Here is an 18,790-nt window from a genome sequence, read left to right as displayed (position 1 = left end):
TGTTTGCAAGACCAATATGTAGTTTTCAGTGGATTAAACTTGTAGCTGAAGAAGATGGGAGAGTTTTTCTGCCTTTGATCACAACTAGAACTTTCCACCTAAGAAAGCTTTGTTCAGGCAGATAACTGCCTTTCAGTCAGTGGCCAGAGGAAGCCAGCATTTAATGAAAATTTAGAGTCTGGATGAATTTCATCTGGGCTATTTATTTTTCCTTGAAGGCAGAGATGAGGAAGGATGTGCAGTGATGCAGCACTGAATGAAGGATAGCAGAGGAGACACCAAGACTTGATGCAGGAACAGAAGGAGATTTACTTTCTTCAGTGTTACCTGATAGAATCTATTTTTATGTAGAAATGTCACCTGACAGAAGTCAGGAGAGAGAATATCCAAGTAGTTTAGATGCAGCTGGAGGCAGGGAGCTAAAGCCATGAGGGAATAGAAAAGGCAGTTGAGGTGATCTGAGTGCACAGCTGTACATAAAAATAGTAGTTGGAAGGAAGAGGTCTTAGTGGGAGCTGACCACGTACTGCATGTGGCTATAATCACAGGATAGAAGCTGGCACTCACTGGTTGTGGAGAAATCAAGTGAAAGACTGATGTGTTATGATGGAGAACTCAGGAGAAAAAGTGAGAAACAGATGACTGAAAGAAGAGTGGCACCAGGAGAAAAGGAGAATAAGATGGAAATAAATAGAGATTTGAGGCTGAGGAGGAAGAAGGATGTGATTAGAGAACTGAGGACAGCAAATATAAGGTAGTTGGGCAGCATCAGGGAAAAAAAGGAAAAAAAACCCCAAACCCCATGAAAATCTGGGTTTCCTTGTGGCATGAGAAAGACACAAGTGTATGAATCTGAAGACATTTTCTTTAGGTGGAAAGGCACATCTGTCAGCAGAGTTTATCTGGGGAAAGAGCAGTGTTTTGTTTTCCAAGACTAAACAAACACTATGGGAAGATAAAACTAAAAAACAGTCCCGGAGAAGAAATTTGAGACAAAGATCTCAGAATCCCTTTCGGAACAAAACGAAGATTAGTATATCTAGACAGAGAAAACTGTCCTGAAATCTGTGGGTGGTGTGGTTTTAGTAGAATTGCCTTGGTCTCTGAGTAGGAAGGTGGGTGAATGACAAACTAATGAAGATGTACCAAGAGGCATGAAGACCTCAGGGTCATGCAGGCTTGAAGAGGTCTTCATGCAATGGGCATGTCTGTACTAGTAAATGAAATTGAGTCTAAAGCAGTCCCTGGCCCTGGAAATTAAATGTATCTACTGTCGACTGTCCCTGGCCTAGTTTTGGTGTACACTTACGGGAACTCACCTGAACTATTCCCAGGTAAGGTTTGAGAGTTATCTTGGGATTCTTCCCGGTAGGCAGTTAAAAGCAACCTCCCTGTTTTGAAGGGTGATAGACTTTATTAGCATGGCACCTTTCTGTGCCAGTTGGCCTCAACATTCTTGGATATGTTTATTTTGCTTGTTGAAATAGAGCTGCAAATGGCTCAGTAGATGCAATCCCTTAGAAACTTAGGACATCGCAGTCTTTGATGCAAACTGTGACAGGTAGTGAATATGATTTCTTCTTTAAAATGTTGCTGAAATGAGATGTTGATGTGGTCTCAGATTTTGTTTTCATGGAGCACGGTGACATTGTAGAAGAGTTGGTTATACAAAGTAAGTTTGTATGAAGCGTGTATTTACTTATTTCCATTTAAATGTTATACAAGTATAATAAGCAAACATAGGTCATAAGTAACACTCCATCTCACAGAAGGACAGGCTGTGAAATTAAAGAAACAAGGTCATGAGGTTGGTAGGTAATTCAGTTGACTGGACTAAAAAGTAAAAGTAGAGAAAACATTTTTAAAAGTTCTTGAAACTTCTATAAAAACAAGGCAAATCTCCAGACCTAAGCAGATAAGATAAATATGGATCTAGGATGGAATAGGTGTAATGGGAATGTGATGGAAGCATGGAAACTTTGCAGTCAGTGTAGAAAAATGTGTAAAACAAAATTTCGTGTGTTGTTCTGGATTTTGAATTCAGGAATGATTCAAACTAAAACAGGAACAGCAAGAAAAGTGTCACTGAGAGCCTTTATCTTAGCAGAACAGGCTAGCAAAGTGAAACCCGGAGCATGATAAGTTCCTTGATAAATACAACAAGGAAGGGGCTGAGGAAAGCTGGTTAATAAAGCAAAACAGTGTTGACACGTGAACAAAGTTAATAGCACATGCCAATTTTAGCAGAAAGCAGTTGACTCTGAAACTGAAGTTAGATTGTCCATGTTACTAGAAGCAGCATGCACCTCAGCTCGCATTTGCTAAATGAGTTCATGAGTGTGACCTGTTCTTAACCAGGCACAGTGTCGGTTTTGTGAGGAGCTTCAGAGATGAGCAGGAGGATTTGCACTTTCAAATGCCTTAGGCTGAAGAGCCAAATGCAACATTTTTGGAAAGGACTGTGCAGGGTATTTGGCAGTTCTCCTCCAGCATATCATCAGTCTTTCAGCAGTCATCCTACACTCATGGATCCTTTCCTCTTCAGTTACAGAATTATAGAATCATAGAATGGTTTGAGTTGGGTCATTCACTAGACAGGGTTGCTCAAAACCTCATCCAACCTGTCCCTGAACAGTTCCAGGGATGGGGCATCCATAGCTTCTCTGGGCAACCTGTTCCAGTGTCTCAGCACCCTCACAGTAAAGAATTTCTTCCTAAACTAAACCTACCTTCTTTCAGTTTAAAGCCATCACTTGTCCTTACACTGCATGTCATTGCAAGAAGTCCCTCTCCAGATCTCTTGTAGGCCCCTCTAAGGGCTAGAAAGTGCCCTACGGTGTTCCCAGAGCCTTCTCTTGTTCTGCCCTTTAGATTTGCTGCATTGAGGGTTGATGTAGTATCTTCTCCATGGTCCTGCCATCACAGGTGCTGTGCTGCTTTCCTGGTTCAGCTGTATGGGAAATCAAGCCCACACAGCAAGTTCACCTGAAGGAGCTTGTCTCCAGGGAGTGTTAAGTTGTGTCAGACTGTGTCAAACTGTTGCGCTATTGTTTTTCTCGGTTTGCCCTGTTGCTGGAGCAGGATTTCATGGAGAGCATTCAAAATGCATGTCAGTGTAATATTGGGAAATATTTTGTTCATATGTGACTGAATGTGAATGTAAATTGATAACCCCAAATTGTGAGAGAAGATGATTTTAATGTCTTTCTTATTATTTTTGTTGGCATGTATGTATTTCTATAAATACTGTGTAGTTGAATGAGTACCAGACTGATGAATGTGGAAGCCCTCCATGTCTCTAAATGAAACTTCCAAATATAAATAGCTTTAAAACTATTAATAGAAAATATTTTTACTATATTTATCACTAACCACTTTTTCCCCCTTTCATTGCATCACCCATTTTATTTTTAGTGATGCTTACTTAAAATAGTTTCCCTGCTTCCCTGTTGGCCATTATATGGCCACTGTGGAATCCAAGTGATTTCTAAGCCAGATGGTAAGGAAAGTGTTCTTTATTTGAGCAGTGTGAGCCTGAAGTCTTGTCTGTTCAGACCTTCTTCACTGATGGCATCAGCTTTGTCTGTCCAGTTAATTTCATATACATATTCCTCAGCTGGTTTCAAAATGTGATTCCAGCATTGTTCAGGACCTCCTATTCTTCTTACACTGATGTTATTCTATGTCCCCCTCATAAGATGATAGCTTTGGTTTTGCTAACTAACTAAAGTCCATACTCTTCACAAAAGTCACTATGTTGGCAGCCATAACAATTTTTAAAATTCTAATTTAATTAGTTTTACAATATTGATGTGTTGGTGGTCACCTCAGTTGCACACAAAGTAATAGGAATAGCTTTAAGTTTTGATGGCCCTCAGGCCTTAGCTTTGACTTCACTGTTGAAACTGCAGCTTCCTGTGCACTATTACATCCCTTTCCTCCTTTGTGTCTGTGTTCATAGATACATAATTTAAAGTAGGGTTGAATGTAGTGTAAGCCACATTACTGTTTGTTAGGGTTTGCAGACCAGAGTTGTCTTCCAACACCATGTGATTGAAGAGGCTGCAAGGGCACCACATGGTTCTTTTCTCCTGAACTGTCTCAAAAGAGGGAAGTAAGTGTCTGTAAGGGCTGGCTGATTATCTGTACACTGCTCAAAATGGCAGACAAAGTGTAGAAATGCAGTTATTTAAGGCAAATAAGATCATGGTTGGTTCCTTGTAACTCTGACTCTGCATGCTTTGGTCTCAGCCTGAAACGCTGCTGTGGGAAGGAAGAGGAAGGAAGCAAGATTGGAGGTCTTATGGGAAAGAAGTAGGAAATAAGTAGGACAAGTGGACAAGTTTTGTCCCACATCACCAGCACCGAAAGATTTCCTGGGACTTCTGAGGCAGCAGTGGTTCCCTCTTGTACCAAGAGAAATGCCTTCTCCTGTGTCACTTTGCAGGAGCTATGTCTGTATGGGCAGATGAGCTGGGCCCAGGGTGCACCTCAGACATGTCAAGGTGCTTGGCACCATTTCTTGTGGTGTTAGTGGGGTCCCAAGGGCAGCAGATGTGAGAGCTGATGTGATGAGATGGAGTGAGAGGTAATGTTCCTGTCTCTGCCCAAGCCTGTTCTACTGCAGTCATTGCCATGAGACCACTCGTACCTTGGACTTCTTGCAGATCTGAAGGAGCAAAGAGAGGAGCAGAAATGTGTTCTGTCATCTTTGAGAGGTGGAGGAGACATTGCTGCTTGTCAGATAGGAAGTTCCCAGCTACTACTAGTAGGGTCATGGACTGAAACTGTTTTCCTGTCCTTATCAGGCAGGAATTTTTTCTCCTGCCAGTAGGCCATCATGAAGATTCCTTAACTGCACATCCAAGCAGATTGCTGTTGCACCCAGCCAATGACAGATGAAGTGGTCTGTGTTCATGGGGCTCTGAGACTCTGAGGAACCATGGACTCATTTATCCATCAATCTTCATGCTTTGAGGCATGCCAGCATCTGCAAGCTTCTTAGTTTAAATGTGATTGATGTAGTTTTATTTTTATGCGGCGTCTTGGGATGCCTACTGAGAAGGGCTCTTAAAATAGGTGTAACTTAATGAGCTGTTCAGACTTCTCATTAATCTGCTTGTCTTTACTCTTACCCAGAGGTAAAATACAAAAGCTACAGAGGGAGGAGTATGGAATAAAATTATATCTAAGGGGGCTCTGAAATAAAGACATTTATTATTGAGGACTAAGACTAGGAGTGGAAGAAACAGAACAGGATGTTCAGAAAGTCCAGGCCCTTTGGCATGAGTTAAGGAGCTTGGAAAATAAGCAGGGCTACAGTGAATTTGTGAAACAATGTTTGTCTTCCTAAACTGAATACTGGAAAGGATCCATTTCACACTTTGCCTTTGCCAGCACCCTGATATCTATTGTAGCACTCATCTTCTGGCCTCTTTATTTTCAGAGAAAAGTTTGACTTTGTGTTTAGAAGTTATTTGTGCTTCCCACTTTCTTATGGCACTAACACGATCATGTTGTGGCTACGGGGCTAAACTTTGGAGCCTTAATCTATGGTCCTGCTGTGCCACCCTGTTTCTGATGTTTGTATTTCAACTGCAGCAATGGCTAACGGGCTTAAAATACTCCACTTCCACTTTGCTTCACTGCTGCTTTGTCTGCATGGGTACATTAAGCAGGGCCAGGACTTGTATCTTATGATTGTCCATATTGTTTAATTTCTAGCACATTCCATGACATGATTTTGGTCCGTGCCAACTAGCACACTCCCAGATGACAGCTGTGGCAGGATGGCGTGGGAGAGAGACTGTTCTCAACAGGCATTATTGAAGAGGTAACCATGTTTTGCAGGGGAAAACAGTGTAAAGATGTGGATTGGAACTGGCTTTGCCTTTCTCCCCAAGCCTCTGGACTCTGATGTATTTTATTCACTAGGACCAGTCTCTCCCATTCTTAGCATTTGTGAAAGATACTGAAATACAAACTTTTGCTTCCTCATTGCATTGCTAGGTGCTGTTATCCACAAAAACATCCAGCCACCTCCTCCTTCTCCCTGTGAGCCATCTGCTCAGGCTTACAGCAACACTTCCATAGTGATAAGATTTTATCTTTGAGTAAGAGTCAGGTTAGGGGCACAACTCAAGTTTTATGTCAAGCTAGTTCACGACAAAACCAATCCCTCTGAAACTGAGTGAGCTTTCCAGAAAGTGGTCTTCCATCATGCAGCATATCTGCACCCAGAGGTACAGCAGTGGCTCACAAAGCCAGTGTTGTCACAGGCCCACAACACCAAGTTAGATAAGTAATTGCTGTTCTGGTATGTGTGTATTTGCTTATCACACAGGGTCATGATGATTGCACATACAGATTGTTCATTTGCTTGCACACATGGTTTTTTTTTTAATTTCACACCTATAATTCACTCTTCAGGGTTTGTTTGTGGCACTTTAAATGAAAATAAGGAATGTTTACTTTTCCCTCTGGGATTTCTAGTTTATGAAGCCCTCTGCAGTTCTCTGTTGTGTAAGGGATCACTGAATTCCAGAGCATTGCTCATGCTTTGGCTGAATGTGTTTTTCCAAAAATTGTTTGTATAAGGTAAAATATTCTCTATGTGAAATATTCTTTATAAACCTTGATTGCTCTCTTTCTGACTTCATTTTTTAGTGTCTGAGCTTTTAGTTGCAAATGGAAATATTATTAAAACTCTAGTCTTCCTCACTCACTGTTGCAAATATTTTTTCATTTAGGTAGAACATGGTGTGATGTTTGTAGGATGTGCGTCAACAGTAGCTACAGGCTGCACAGACTTGGGGTTTTGTCTTGAAAGTGATAGGATTAGCTGCACAGTGAGCCTGTATCTATCATGAAGATTTAAGCTCTTGAGCCTGTTCTTGGTGCCACTGGAGCAGCAAAGGAAGAAACCACTGCTGAGTCATTGGACTAACCAGTGTAGGTTTCTTCATCGTGACAATCTATGTACAGCACTGTTATCAAGGGGATTAGGAGCACTGAGCAGCAAAAGGGATTTTGTTGTGCTAGTGCTAGATGAAAGGGTGCTTTTACAAACTGGTGTAGTGGGCAGGTTTGAGGCTAGTGAGAGCCATGAGAGCCATGACAGTAACAGTCACACAGAAATTGTTAGGAAAAAAGAAAAGCTGTGAGGGGTGCAGGGTCGCCTGTGTAAACTCTGTTTACAGTTGTTGCCAGTCTATGCACTCCTCTCAGTATTCATTAGCTGAAGAGACTGAAAAGTCAATCTGGAAGAGATTTGCTGACTACAAGTTTCTGTAGCCTTTGGTGGTGCCAGCTGCAAAAATAGGCAAATCTGGCTGCAGTGGAGGGCGTGATGGGGCAGCTCCAGCCCAACTGCTACCCTGGAGGTGTTTTGGAGGCTTTGGCTGGAAGCCCTGAAATGCATCTCCCTGGGGAGGACTGCATTGCAAACAGACCTTGCCCTTCCCTGTCAGTGGATTCCTTTGGCAGTAGGCTGGCATCAGAACACCTAAACATATTTATGATAAACTGCAGTGATTTTTTTTTGCCCCTCTTTGAGATGGATGTGAGATTTGCATTGTGTTCATTAATTCATCTCACATATGACCCTTTCAAAAGGTCTCATTATAGCAGCCATTCATTACTGGTGGCATTGTGCCTGGCTGAAGGCCAGGTGAAAACATGTTTCTCAATTTCTCACTCTTACATGACCTAAACCAAACATTAATAGCTCCCCATTGATTAAAGTGGCTCTTGATTGGACCAGGCCTACTCTGTTGTGGGAAACAAAGGACTGGAGGAGTAGTTCCTATTTTTCCTTGGAGTTTGGCTTTCTTAAAGGGGAGAACTGAGAGGTCCTCTGCACCCCAACTTGAAGGAATACTTTTGAAATAGGATATTTGTTTACATGTATAAAGAGATTAGCATTAAAAGTAACTTACTTGGAAGTTACTTTATGCATGCTTTAGAGGACTTTCTCTTTTCCCACAGAATTATGGTCCTTGGTAACTTGGTCAACTCAGTGAAGGAAAAGTCTTTCTGAGAAGGGGTCAATGTACAGGGAGAAAAGCCCACTGAACAAAGCAAGCTCTCTGCTGAAAATGAAGAGTTTAAAAAAACCACAATGCTGCTTTATCTGTTATAATGTTATGCTTTTTTTTCAGGGAATAATTAATCTTTCCTGTTCATCTTATTTACTTACTTTTCATAGGAAAGGGAAACTGTTGGGATCACTCAGTAAACAAGAAGTCTCAATAAGAGCCAATGTTTGCTTCAGGCAGCAATTGGACCACAGCAAATGTAGGCAGGCTGGTGTTAGCTCCCATGAACTCTAATGACACTTAGATTGTTGCTGAACTAAGTATGCAGGTCAATGGGTAGGTGTCTGCATCCCATACTGGAGCTCTTACTGCTGTATGATTCACTGCTTTTAGGACCTGCATTAGTAAGATTAAAGTCAGTGCTGCTTTGCCTACCTAGCTCCTTCCTGCAGGGAATGCAGGGAAACAATACTTGTGAAGTCCTGAGCACACAGAAAAGAAAGAGGTCCACACTTAACTTGTTGCAGTGATTTTTGAGGCTTTTCTGCACTTTCCTGTGGGACAAATTGCTGTGTTGCTTCATTTTCATTGGTGGTGTACAGACATCAGTTATTCAGTTCCTACCCTTGTACAAGTGCCAAAAATCACAGATGTGGAAATCTTGGGCACTGTGATTTTTCACAGCTTCCATGACAAAAAGACAGTTGGCTTCAGAGATCAGAGGCATCTTTGAATATGAAAAAAGCTCTTTTAAGTGTGTTCTTCCTTTGTAAAGGCAGTTGCTCATGCAGCCCACAGTGAAGTGTGAGTACCCTTAGCTGGAATCCTCTGTGCAGTGTGGTCTTGCTCCTGTTTAGAGTCAACAGGGTTGTTTGCACCACTGCAGCTCATTACCCAGGCTTTTCATCAGCTGCTGAACTTCATTTGTTTTCTGGAGTTTACTCCCTTAAAAATATGGTAGCCATCAGTAGAAAACCAACTGAAACAATAAGTGTTGGACTTGTTTTCTATTTTAGGTATTATGTGGTTCTATAGCAAATAAAAGGTACAGATTATTTCGTTTTATTCAAGCAAATAATTTGCAGCAGCTGGTAAGGAAGGGGAGCAGCCATGAGCTGAAAATAAAATTTACAGCACAATTCCATATATGTTGTCAGGGAATCATTCCCATGCAACCACCAGTAATGGCGCAGAGATTTCAGGGATTATGGTCAGATTAAATGTCATCAAGAGCTGAGCCTTGGCAGTATGCCAGCAAGGTCATATGAGGAAAGTCTCAAACTTTTACACTCAAATACAATTGTGTTCTGCTTAATAGCCGTAATACACTGCAAATTTTAGCACAAATAATAACTTAGGTTAGGAAATATCATAATTATATTTTTAGAAAGTTTATTATTTAATTAAGGTTCAGGATTTTTCACTGATTTTTGGGATTTAAGACTATGCTGGCAATTTTATTTGGGGGTACAGGTTTTTTCTTTTTAGCATGACATTAAGAATCTTCATACCAAAGCTTTTACAAGTTTTAAAATTTGAAATATTTCATTTTCAAGTTAAACATGAATGGAGAAACAGCCTGCTAATGCTTCCACAATTACTATTATTTCCCAGAAACATTCCTGTTATTTTTAAGAAGTCTAACATGCTGTAATTTCATGGCATTTATGATTACTTTATTATTGGGAGGGAATGAGAAAATAGTTAGCAAATGAATAGTTGAGAATTGCTTTTTCTTTTTTTTATCTGTGGCTGGTCTGTACCATTCCAAAATACCTGTGGAATTATGAAGGAATATGCTGACAGTCTAATACTGCATTGAGAATGTGTCATTTTGGTTTAATCTGATCTGTTTACAGTGGATTGGCTTCAACTACGGAAGGGAATTCTTTCCCTAGGGGATATCTATACATGGAATTGTAGAGCCTTAGCTATACCACTTGAAATAAACACTCTTTTAATCTACTTGCCATCTCTGAAAAAAAAAAAAAAGCTGAAACTATTTAAAAAGTGATTTCTTAAATCTCTCAAGTGCTCTCAAACGTGATCCTACTATGCATATGCCTAAGGGTATATGATGATTTTTTTCTGTATTGTTTCATTTGCTGCCTGGCACTGACCCCAGCAGTGGTGTGGGCACACCCCTTCCTGCTGCCCTTGGTGGGCGTCGGGTCTTACAGAGAGAATTGTCACAAGACTTTCTTTTGGGTGCAACAAACCTCCTGAGTCACAGCACTGCTGTTGGATTTGATTTACCACTGAGCTTCAATAAAAAGGGAGCAAAACCTGGGGTCATTAGCCAAAGCAGTGATGAGACTGTGGACTCAGGACTCCACCTTTATTTTCTAGTTATATATGCATCCCATATTTGTAAACCTTATTTTAGGTATACTGAATATACTTAAGTATATGCTTATATACCCAAGCATGCATGTGTGTGTAAACATATGTGTGTATGTGCATGCTGAAGTTTATTTTCCCCTTTCCCCTCCTCTCCACTTTGCTCACCTTGCCTGCTGCAGCGAGACACAAAACAGGGAAGAAAATTGCTTTAGCTGACAAAGGCCAGCTTTGCAATGGGAGACTCTACAAACTCATCTTCAGTTCCCTGAAGTGTAGAGGTTGGGAGGTAATGATCAGAGCTATTAGATTCTGGAAAGGTCACAGTGATACAGTGGGATCAAAAGCCAGGCTGGAAAGCACCAGGACTGGGTGCTGCAGCAGGACCCCGGGCTGGGCGCCCAGGCTGCTGAGGCAGAGGTGCTGCCAAGTTCAGCAGAGCAACAGATTCAATTGGTTTGTTATTTATGAAGGGTACGGTATGCAACCCTAACATGGCAACAGTTCTTTAAAGTGCAGATGTAAGAAATTCCAGTTAGAAGTCAGTCCTTTAAATACTATGAATAAACAAGGTAAATTCATTAATTATTTCAATAAACTTAAAGACCGCATGTTGTACCATTAATTTGTCCTGAATTATTGATAGGATTTTTTCCATTACTTTTCTAGACCTTTATTTAAACTACAGTCAGTAAAATTTTACCATCCCACAGCCCCAGACATACAGTAATAAATCAACCCTTATTTCCTTGTTTGCTTGAGGCTAATGAGACAACAAATAGTCTGTTCACATACATTATTTCTTTGTACTACATCATATGCAAATATTTCAATTATTATCCTTTTATCTCTATAATATTTTAACAACATGATACAACATGTTTCTCTGATAAATTGAGTTACATGAAAGCAGCTTCACATCTACATAATGCTTTAACAAAACATTCCCTCTATTTCAAGTTAAAATGTGTGTTCAGCTTGGGAATATCCGCATAAAGAAACTTAATTTGCCTTATTAAGAAACACTTGTGTATTCTTATAAGTTTCAATTTTATGTTTTTTTAAATAATAATTTTATCACATTTTGGACTCCTGCCTCCCCAGGCTGCCTGGGGCTGGCAAAGGTTTGGTAAGTTGAGTTCTGCAGTTAAATTGAGTTGGTTTCTTGTTTATAAAGGATGTAGCCTGTCTTCCTTGCACCTTTTTTTTTTTTTCCCTTCTGTGAATATTTCTGTAACTGAATGTTTATTTTCTAGTATTAATCCTTAGTGGCTTGAGAAGGATGGCTTTCCCTCTAAAGCTGGTAGGACCCTGAAAACTGATGTTACCCCAGCAGGGTTCATCCAGCTTCGTACCTGTGCAGTGCTGCATCACCAGCATTTTTTTTGAGCAGGATTGATCTGAAGGTCTATGAGATTCCTTGGCATGGTGCAGCCTCCCCCAGTGTGGGTGGCTGTGTCCTGGTGCCCTGCTCAGACAGGTGGGAGTTTCAGTGCCTGTGCTGTCACAGGGATGGCAATGGCAGGTGCTGCCAGGGTGCTGGAGCTGACCTGGGTGTGCTGCCCACCCAGTCTGCCTTCCTCAGGAGGAGCTGAGTATCGGGTATTCAGGGCTGTGTGAGCTTGCACTGGTTGTATCCTGAAGTATTTGAAGTGTTTATCCTAATGTGTAAAGCAAAATATGCGAGGGAGGAGCAGGTATGTCTCCCCCCTTCCCAAAGAAGGGGAAGAAACACATAATGATAGAAGAATTATTTCCTCTTAACTCTGCCTGTACTATCTCGAGGCTTTTTATAAAACTAAATAGCATCTGTTTGCTGGAGGAGTGTGAAATAGCCAGGTGTGCTTTGTGTAAAAGCAAGTGATTGTAGCCTGAAACATCGCTGCAGACACTTCATGAGTCAGATCATTCATGACTGCAATAACGAGATTATTCATGGCAGGCTCCTCATTGTGACAATGGTCCTTTGTTTGAAGTCTGCATTGTGTATGTGCTATACTTCCGATTTGAAGATTCCTTCTCTGCTAGAAAACAGCGTTGCAGCAGGGAACCAGAAGTGAAGATCAGTGCTGCTAAGTTCAGGATGTTACTCCGTGCTGGAAATAATTGGGAAAGTTCATAGTTCAGTTAAAACCCGTAAACATGAACTTCAGTGGGATGATACTCCTTCCTGTTGGTCCCAAGGTAAGTTCTTATTTGATTTTTAGTGAGTCGTCTCTTGGTTTTGTGGGTTTTTTCACACACTGTCTTCTGATTAGAACTGGTTAAATACTACCAAGAGAGTTTTGTTGCTCATGATCATGTAAGAGGTGTTTTGTCTTGTTAGTGACGGTCCTTTATGTGCACAGCCATTTTGTTTAAGGAAAGAAAGAACAAAACCACAGCATTTCTTTCATGTTCAGAGTGAAGTTTATTTTTAGTTTGCCCATATTCTTAACTTTTTATTAAATTATTCTTGTCTCCATTATATAACTTTCATGAAGTCCCTGTGTTAGGAGGTGATTACACTTTATGGTGGAACCATGACCAGGGTGTTTTAGACTTAGGTGCTATAATATGGCTTGGATTTGTCTCCTGTGCCCCTGGGTGGTCAGACTGAAACCACGGCACATTGTGCTCCAGATCCTTCTCCCAAATGGAGCATCCTTGTGTGATATTCCTGTGCCTGGTGCACAGAGCAGCTGGGAAGTTCATCCCTGGTGAGGCAGGCTGGGGAGCAGAGGATTCTGGAATCCTCCTGCTCTTCCATCTTGAGGAGTCCCACAAAGCTCACAAGCAGCTCTGGTGGCTATGCTGAGAGGAGACAACCTCTGCCACCACTGGGAAGATGATGATGGTGAGCTGGGGATGACTTTTGGGAAAACAGAGAGACCATCCCAGTGTGGCAGCAGCACCTCAGAGGGAATCACCAAAGCTGTTTGCTACAGTAGTAGAGTTGAAAATAACTGTGTTTCCCATGGCCAGCAGCTTGTAAGGAAAACAGGGCAAACTCGGTTCTTGAAAAGCACATCTGAAACTAAAATACTGATTTTGTTTTTACTTTTGATTCCAGCTTTTGTCCTTGAAGCTCAGAGGTTTCCTGGTGTTTTCTTTTGAAACTCTGCTGTTTCATGCAAGGCAAACAAGACTAAAATAAATCCAGTGCAAGCATTACAGAGACTCTGTCCTCTATTTGGGCATGTGATTTTTAATTTTTTTACCCCCAATTAATTATTACAGTCTACAGCAGAAGATTGTTTGAATTGTTATGGATGTTAGCAATTAATTTTGAACTCCAGTTTAAATTTGAATTCCAGGTCATTTTGTTGCAAGTTCACATAATATTTATATGCTCACATTCAAAAATAAAAAAGAAGGAGTTAATTGTTTGACAGGAAGAATAAAGCATTTGAGTATTCTGTATAGTGTGGGGTTGTTATCACAGACTTCTTTGGTTGCACAGCATTCAAATTATAAATCAGTAGGGTAATGTTGCATTATATCATCTGTTGGTACTTCTACAAGCAATTTCATTACTTCATTAAAAATTCACAGTGAAATGAAAGGCACTTTGTGATAGATATAGTAATAATTATACACATGTGATTTTGTATAGTATTATGTAGATCTACATTTTCTGCATCCTATAGCAAGAAATAGACTACTATTCCTCTTGAGATACTTGCCAGGTAATTGAATTTAAAACCTGAATTTTTTAATGAAGCTTTTAGTACTTGGATTTTAGCCATTTCAGTTGCAGCTGACAAAAACACTTTCACTGTTATTGTGAAGATAATCAAATTGAGTTTGCTGAAACGGAGATAATTTTTTTGAGACTTGATTTATTTACAAATGAGATTAAATGGGAATGTAATAATACTTTTTGCCCTAAGCTGTCAAAGGGAGCAGTGTTTATTTATTACCTTTTCCACACATCTAGATCAGGGCTGTTTAAATTCCAGGTTTGATTTCGGCTTGAACCATGAGCGTATTTGACCTTGCTGTGATGACATTAACTTTCCCTGATGGTGTTGGAAATGTGGCACATCTTGCTGTTTTTTCCACTTTCTTGGAGAGTGGATTCACCATTCCTAGGTGTCAAAGACTGTGCATGACTCTTGGATAGCCATGAAGATACAGATTGATCTCACAACAAATAGCTGAATAGCCCTTAGTAAATTAACTGAGTAATGCAGATTAATACAGTGTTAACTTGTTATTTACTGCAAAAGCTTATTTCTCTTAATGAAAGGAAAAAAATAAACTGTAGAAATCTGTTGTCAGTGAACTTTTGACAGTTTTATTAAAAAATGTTGTTTTCTCTGAAAATATATAAATTGCTATGAAATTGTATAAAACCTTTGTTGTGACCAGAACTTAGTTACCTAGTTAATTAGGTATTAATGTAATTTTTGCTATGCCATGCTTGAGGAAGCCCTAGATCTTATATTGGTTATAAGGATTATGAATGTCAGAAAACAGGTTGGGAGTGAGGGATATTGGCTTCTGACATAGTCCCCCATGTGTAAAAGTGCAAAATGAGCAGTAATTACATTGTGACTAGGATGACATATAAAGAGCAGTTGTTGGGATAGGAAAAGGTCTCCTTGGAGTTACTAAGTATGTGATTTCAGTTTTCTTATTTCTTTTTATGTTTTGAGAAGTTCTCAGATTTGCAGTTGAAATTTTATAGCAAATACCAGGTTTGAAACTCTTCAGCAGAACTGCTGAAGTGTAGTTACTACGCGTACACAACAGAGGAAAAATCTTGACAAGAAAATCCTCCCATTTCCAGTTTCCTCAAAACTCTTAAATGGAAGAGTCATGTGAAAATATTTTCTTTAAATTGTTTGACAGTGCTGTTCAAAAATGAGATGGTTTGTACTCCTACTTGTTAGCTCAAGCACAACCAGATAATGATAATCTTAGACCTGTGATTATTCATTGCTAAATTTATTAATAATGGTACTCTTTCACTCTTATACAATTGCTTTCCAAAGCAATCTCTGTAGTGAAAGGCAGCCTGCTCATGTTTTCTCTTTTACCACCATAGCGGTTTCCTTTTTTTCTTTTTAACCTTTTCTCTTCTTTTTCTCTTTTTCTTTTCCTCTTTTTCTTTTTCTTTTTCTTTTTCTTTTTCTTTTTTTCTTTTCCATTTTTAGTTAATTATTGTATAAAGTATTGTATAAAATTTCATATTGTAGGAAATTTTAATATACAGCCTTGCTGGGGAAGAGAATGGAGGGAAATAAGATCAATTGGCCTAAAAGCAAATTGAAGTCTAAAATTGAAATGAAGCTCTTAACTGAACTGAACTTTGAAATATTTGTCTAGATCAGTAATGATTTCCTCTGTGAACACTGTAAAAAAAAAAAAAGGAAATCTGGAATTATTTGCCTAAGGTTGAAGCATATCGTTATTAGATACATGTCACCACTATCTGTGGGTTATTCAGTGGTTAATATGTAACAATCATTCTTTATAGTGGTCAGTTTATTTGTATCAAATTTTGCTCTTTAAGATCTTCACAAATGTTGAGGAAAGAGTGGGAGGAGAGATTTATTTTCTTAATGTGGTGGGATTAAAAGAAAAGCACTACCACTAAATGTATTTTAGGACTATTTAGAGGATATTTTTTACACATGCTTTCAACAATACTTTATCTAAAAACATCTTTTCCACTTCTCTCATTTTTTCTCAGTCTGCAATAACTATACCCCAAGGGTATCTTCACTTCCTTCCAAACTTCTCCTGGGCTTGGGGTTATTCCACCCATACACAGAGACCTCAAAATACTGGTCCACGGAAGTGTTTTTTCTCAAGACCTCTGGAAATCAGTCTTTCCCTGAGACTGAATTGGTCCATTGTTCAGTTCAGCACTAAGTAAACAAAGAATCTTCATATTTATTAGGAATGGAAATGTATTTCCATGCTCATGAACTTCTACAGAGAAATCCATTTGCTCAGTCTTCAGTGTAACAACACCGTTGACACAATTTCTGCATGCTTAGCATCCTTTTTTGACATTACCAGAAGAATTTGGAATATGTGGTAAAGGCCAATGCACCACACCACAATAAGGCTGTATTTCTCTGTTTTCCTCTATCTGAACAGTTCTGACTTGGAACAGGTGATGTTACCATATGAGTGAAATATTTAAAGTCACAAATGTGAAGAAGGGCTGTTTTAACTAGTTTGTCCAGGAGACAATGCTATTAACTCATCTGCATGTACACACCCTTCTTAATTGCTGAAAACTTCTTAAGGAATTTCTGGGTTAGTGTGAGAGCTTGGCTGTAGAGTAACTGAACTTCAGAGCTGGAGAAGACCTGAAATTTATCTGGTGGATTGTCATCTGTAGACCACAGAGATTATCTAGATCAAAACTTTTCCTGTCGGAAGGGTTTCAGAACAAATAAAAGTAAATGGAATGCAATTTTTGAACTTTGATTAATTTTATTGGATTGTTGCACTTGGAAGGATCCTGGGCAGCCCATTTACAACAGTACCAAAGTGGGCAATGATCAAGACAAATGTCTTAGTAGGCAGATTCCCAGAAACCTTTTGGAAGCATCCTTTAATCTGGTGGTGTGGCATGTGTGGAATCCCCCAGGGGTTACTGTCATTAACTACTCCCATGAGACTCCTGACAGAAGGTTTTTCAACACCAAATGTGAATCATGAAGCGTGCCTTTGATTGATTGCAGCCTCTTGTTTGGGAGTGTAATTAATGCCTGGGTTCAGCTGCCAACACGCTGATGCACGGTGATACTTGAGATGTCACAGAGGGTGTCCCCTTGGCCTCCAGCCGTGGCCCTAGAAGGAAGGGTGTCTCTGTGAGAGATGCCCCATAATATTGAGGTGGTACTTGGAAATAGACAGTTGAAAAAAAGCCCTTCTGTCAGGAGAGCATTGTGTTATTTAAATTCGTATGAGAATTTGGGATGTTTTCCATTTTCATCCTTTTGCCTTTCGCTTCTTCCTCCATTGTAAATAAAACTTAAATGTTGCTGTAGAAGAGGACTAGATTGACAGCAAAGATACCAGCCACTTCTCACAAGGAAAGAATTGTTAGTCTTGGTCTTCATGATGTGGAATAATGGCCAAATGATAAAAATATAGCATTTTTTCATTAGTCTTTTTGATGTGGAGATTAGTAATTCATAAATTATTTTCTGCTTTGGCTGCTGATATCCTCATTATGAAACTGAAGGGTTCTTAGGGCAGTTCAGTGACGCCTTCAAAGCGTTTCCTCTTGGATGAGATCCAGAGGATTCCAGCATGGTCGTTTTGGCACAGTTGGTTGGTTTTATAAAACAGGTGTCTACATGTATGTAATAAATCCGGTTATGCTGATAAATCTGAACAGATAATTGAAAAGTGTGTTTTACAGTGAACAAAGCTGGTAATTTACCATGTCAGTAAAGCAAAATATAAGCAAACTTCTGTAATGCGTGTAATGTTCAGTAATTCTGTAATTTAATGGCTCTATTGTGTGAGCCATTTTTAAATTCCTGTTCAAGATGTTCTTGATTCAGATGTGAATATATTTTATTTTATTACTAGCTGCCTTTCAGTTAAGATCTGCAAAACTGATTCTCTTCTTGCTTTACAGTGGTACCAACCAGTCCCTGACAAAGGATGTAAGACTAATGAGGAAGTGGAGAACTGAATCACACACATTAAAAATATATGTAGTAAATGAAAATCATCAGTAGGCTTGTATTACCAAAGAGTTACTTTTCCAGGTGATGTTCCAGTCTATTCTTTGAAACCAAAAAAGCTTTTTAATCCTGCTCATATCACTTACATCAGACTGTTGCTAGTTAAGTTGCTAAGATTCAGCAATATCTCAGATGGCCTGGAAATCTTAGAAAAGCATACTGGCCATTTTACTGTAATGAATTTCATCATTAGCATTGTGATGTTTTGGGCTCTTTTTATACATTTCCGTCCAAAGTTTTGAAGTCTCAATCCTTATTTCAGATTAATGCCTTAACCTTATTATCACCATATTCATGTGTAGTCCCATGACCTTCAGAGAAAGGTAGAGGATCTTCAATGTTTTGTAAAGCTCATTAACAGCTGAAAAAAAAATTAAGCTCAAATGTGATAACCTCCATGATTACTGCTACTGAATTAAACAAAGGAAGCATTGCAAGGAGACAGTTTTATTGCACTTACTGGTTAGCAAAAGTTCTTCTAAGACCCAAAGGATGTGCTGTAGTTTGGTCTTTGTTCCTCAAGTGTGTAACAGATTTCAAGGGTTGCCTACAGCTCTGGGAAGGGCTAGGACCTGTGACCAAAGATTTCAGAGATGCAGGAAGAACTGTTAAAGAAAGACCTGGATTCTGCAGTGATTTGGGGTGTGTGCTGAAGCTGAGGATCAGTCAGTCAGGACCAGTAGATGAGTAACTATGTGGTGTAACTGTACC

At 39.6% G+C, this 18,790-nt stretch overlaps 1 protein-coding gene across 10 annotated transcripts in view; it reads left to right on the top strand.

Annotated features, from left to right (window-relative positions):
* The window catches only part of THRB (thyroid hormone receptor beta), a 169,437-nt gene that overhangs the window by 55,195 nt on the left and 95,452 nt on the right, over nucleotides 1–18,790 (top strand). Inside the window, exon 1 of one of the 10 annotated variants that reach the window (XM_071429358.1) lies at nucleotides 5,815–5,833. The exons of the other annotated variants lie outside the window; for them this stretch is intronic. The gene's annotated coding sequence lies outside the window, so the exon portion shown is untranslated. Of the gene's footprint in view, nucleotides 1–5,814; nucleotides 5,834–18,790 lie in introns of those variants that run through there. 10 annotated transcript variants of the gene reach the window in all.

The sequence above is a fragment of the Agelaius tricolor genome, unplaced genomic scaffold (genome assembly GCF_023055355.1).
Source record: "Agelaius tricolor isolate 1412-34295 unplaced genomic scaffold, bAgeTri1.0.p SCAF_6, whole genome shotgun sequence".
Taxonomy (NCBI): Eukaryota; Metazoa; Chordata; class Aves; order Passeriformes; family Icteridae; genus Agelaius; species Agelaius tricolor.
The sequence above is the reverse complement of the archived record's forward strand: the minus strand, read 5'-3'. Positions and strand labels throughout refer to the sequence as shown.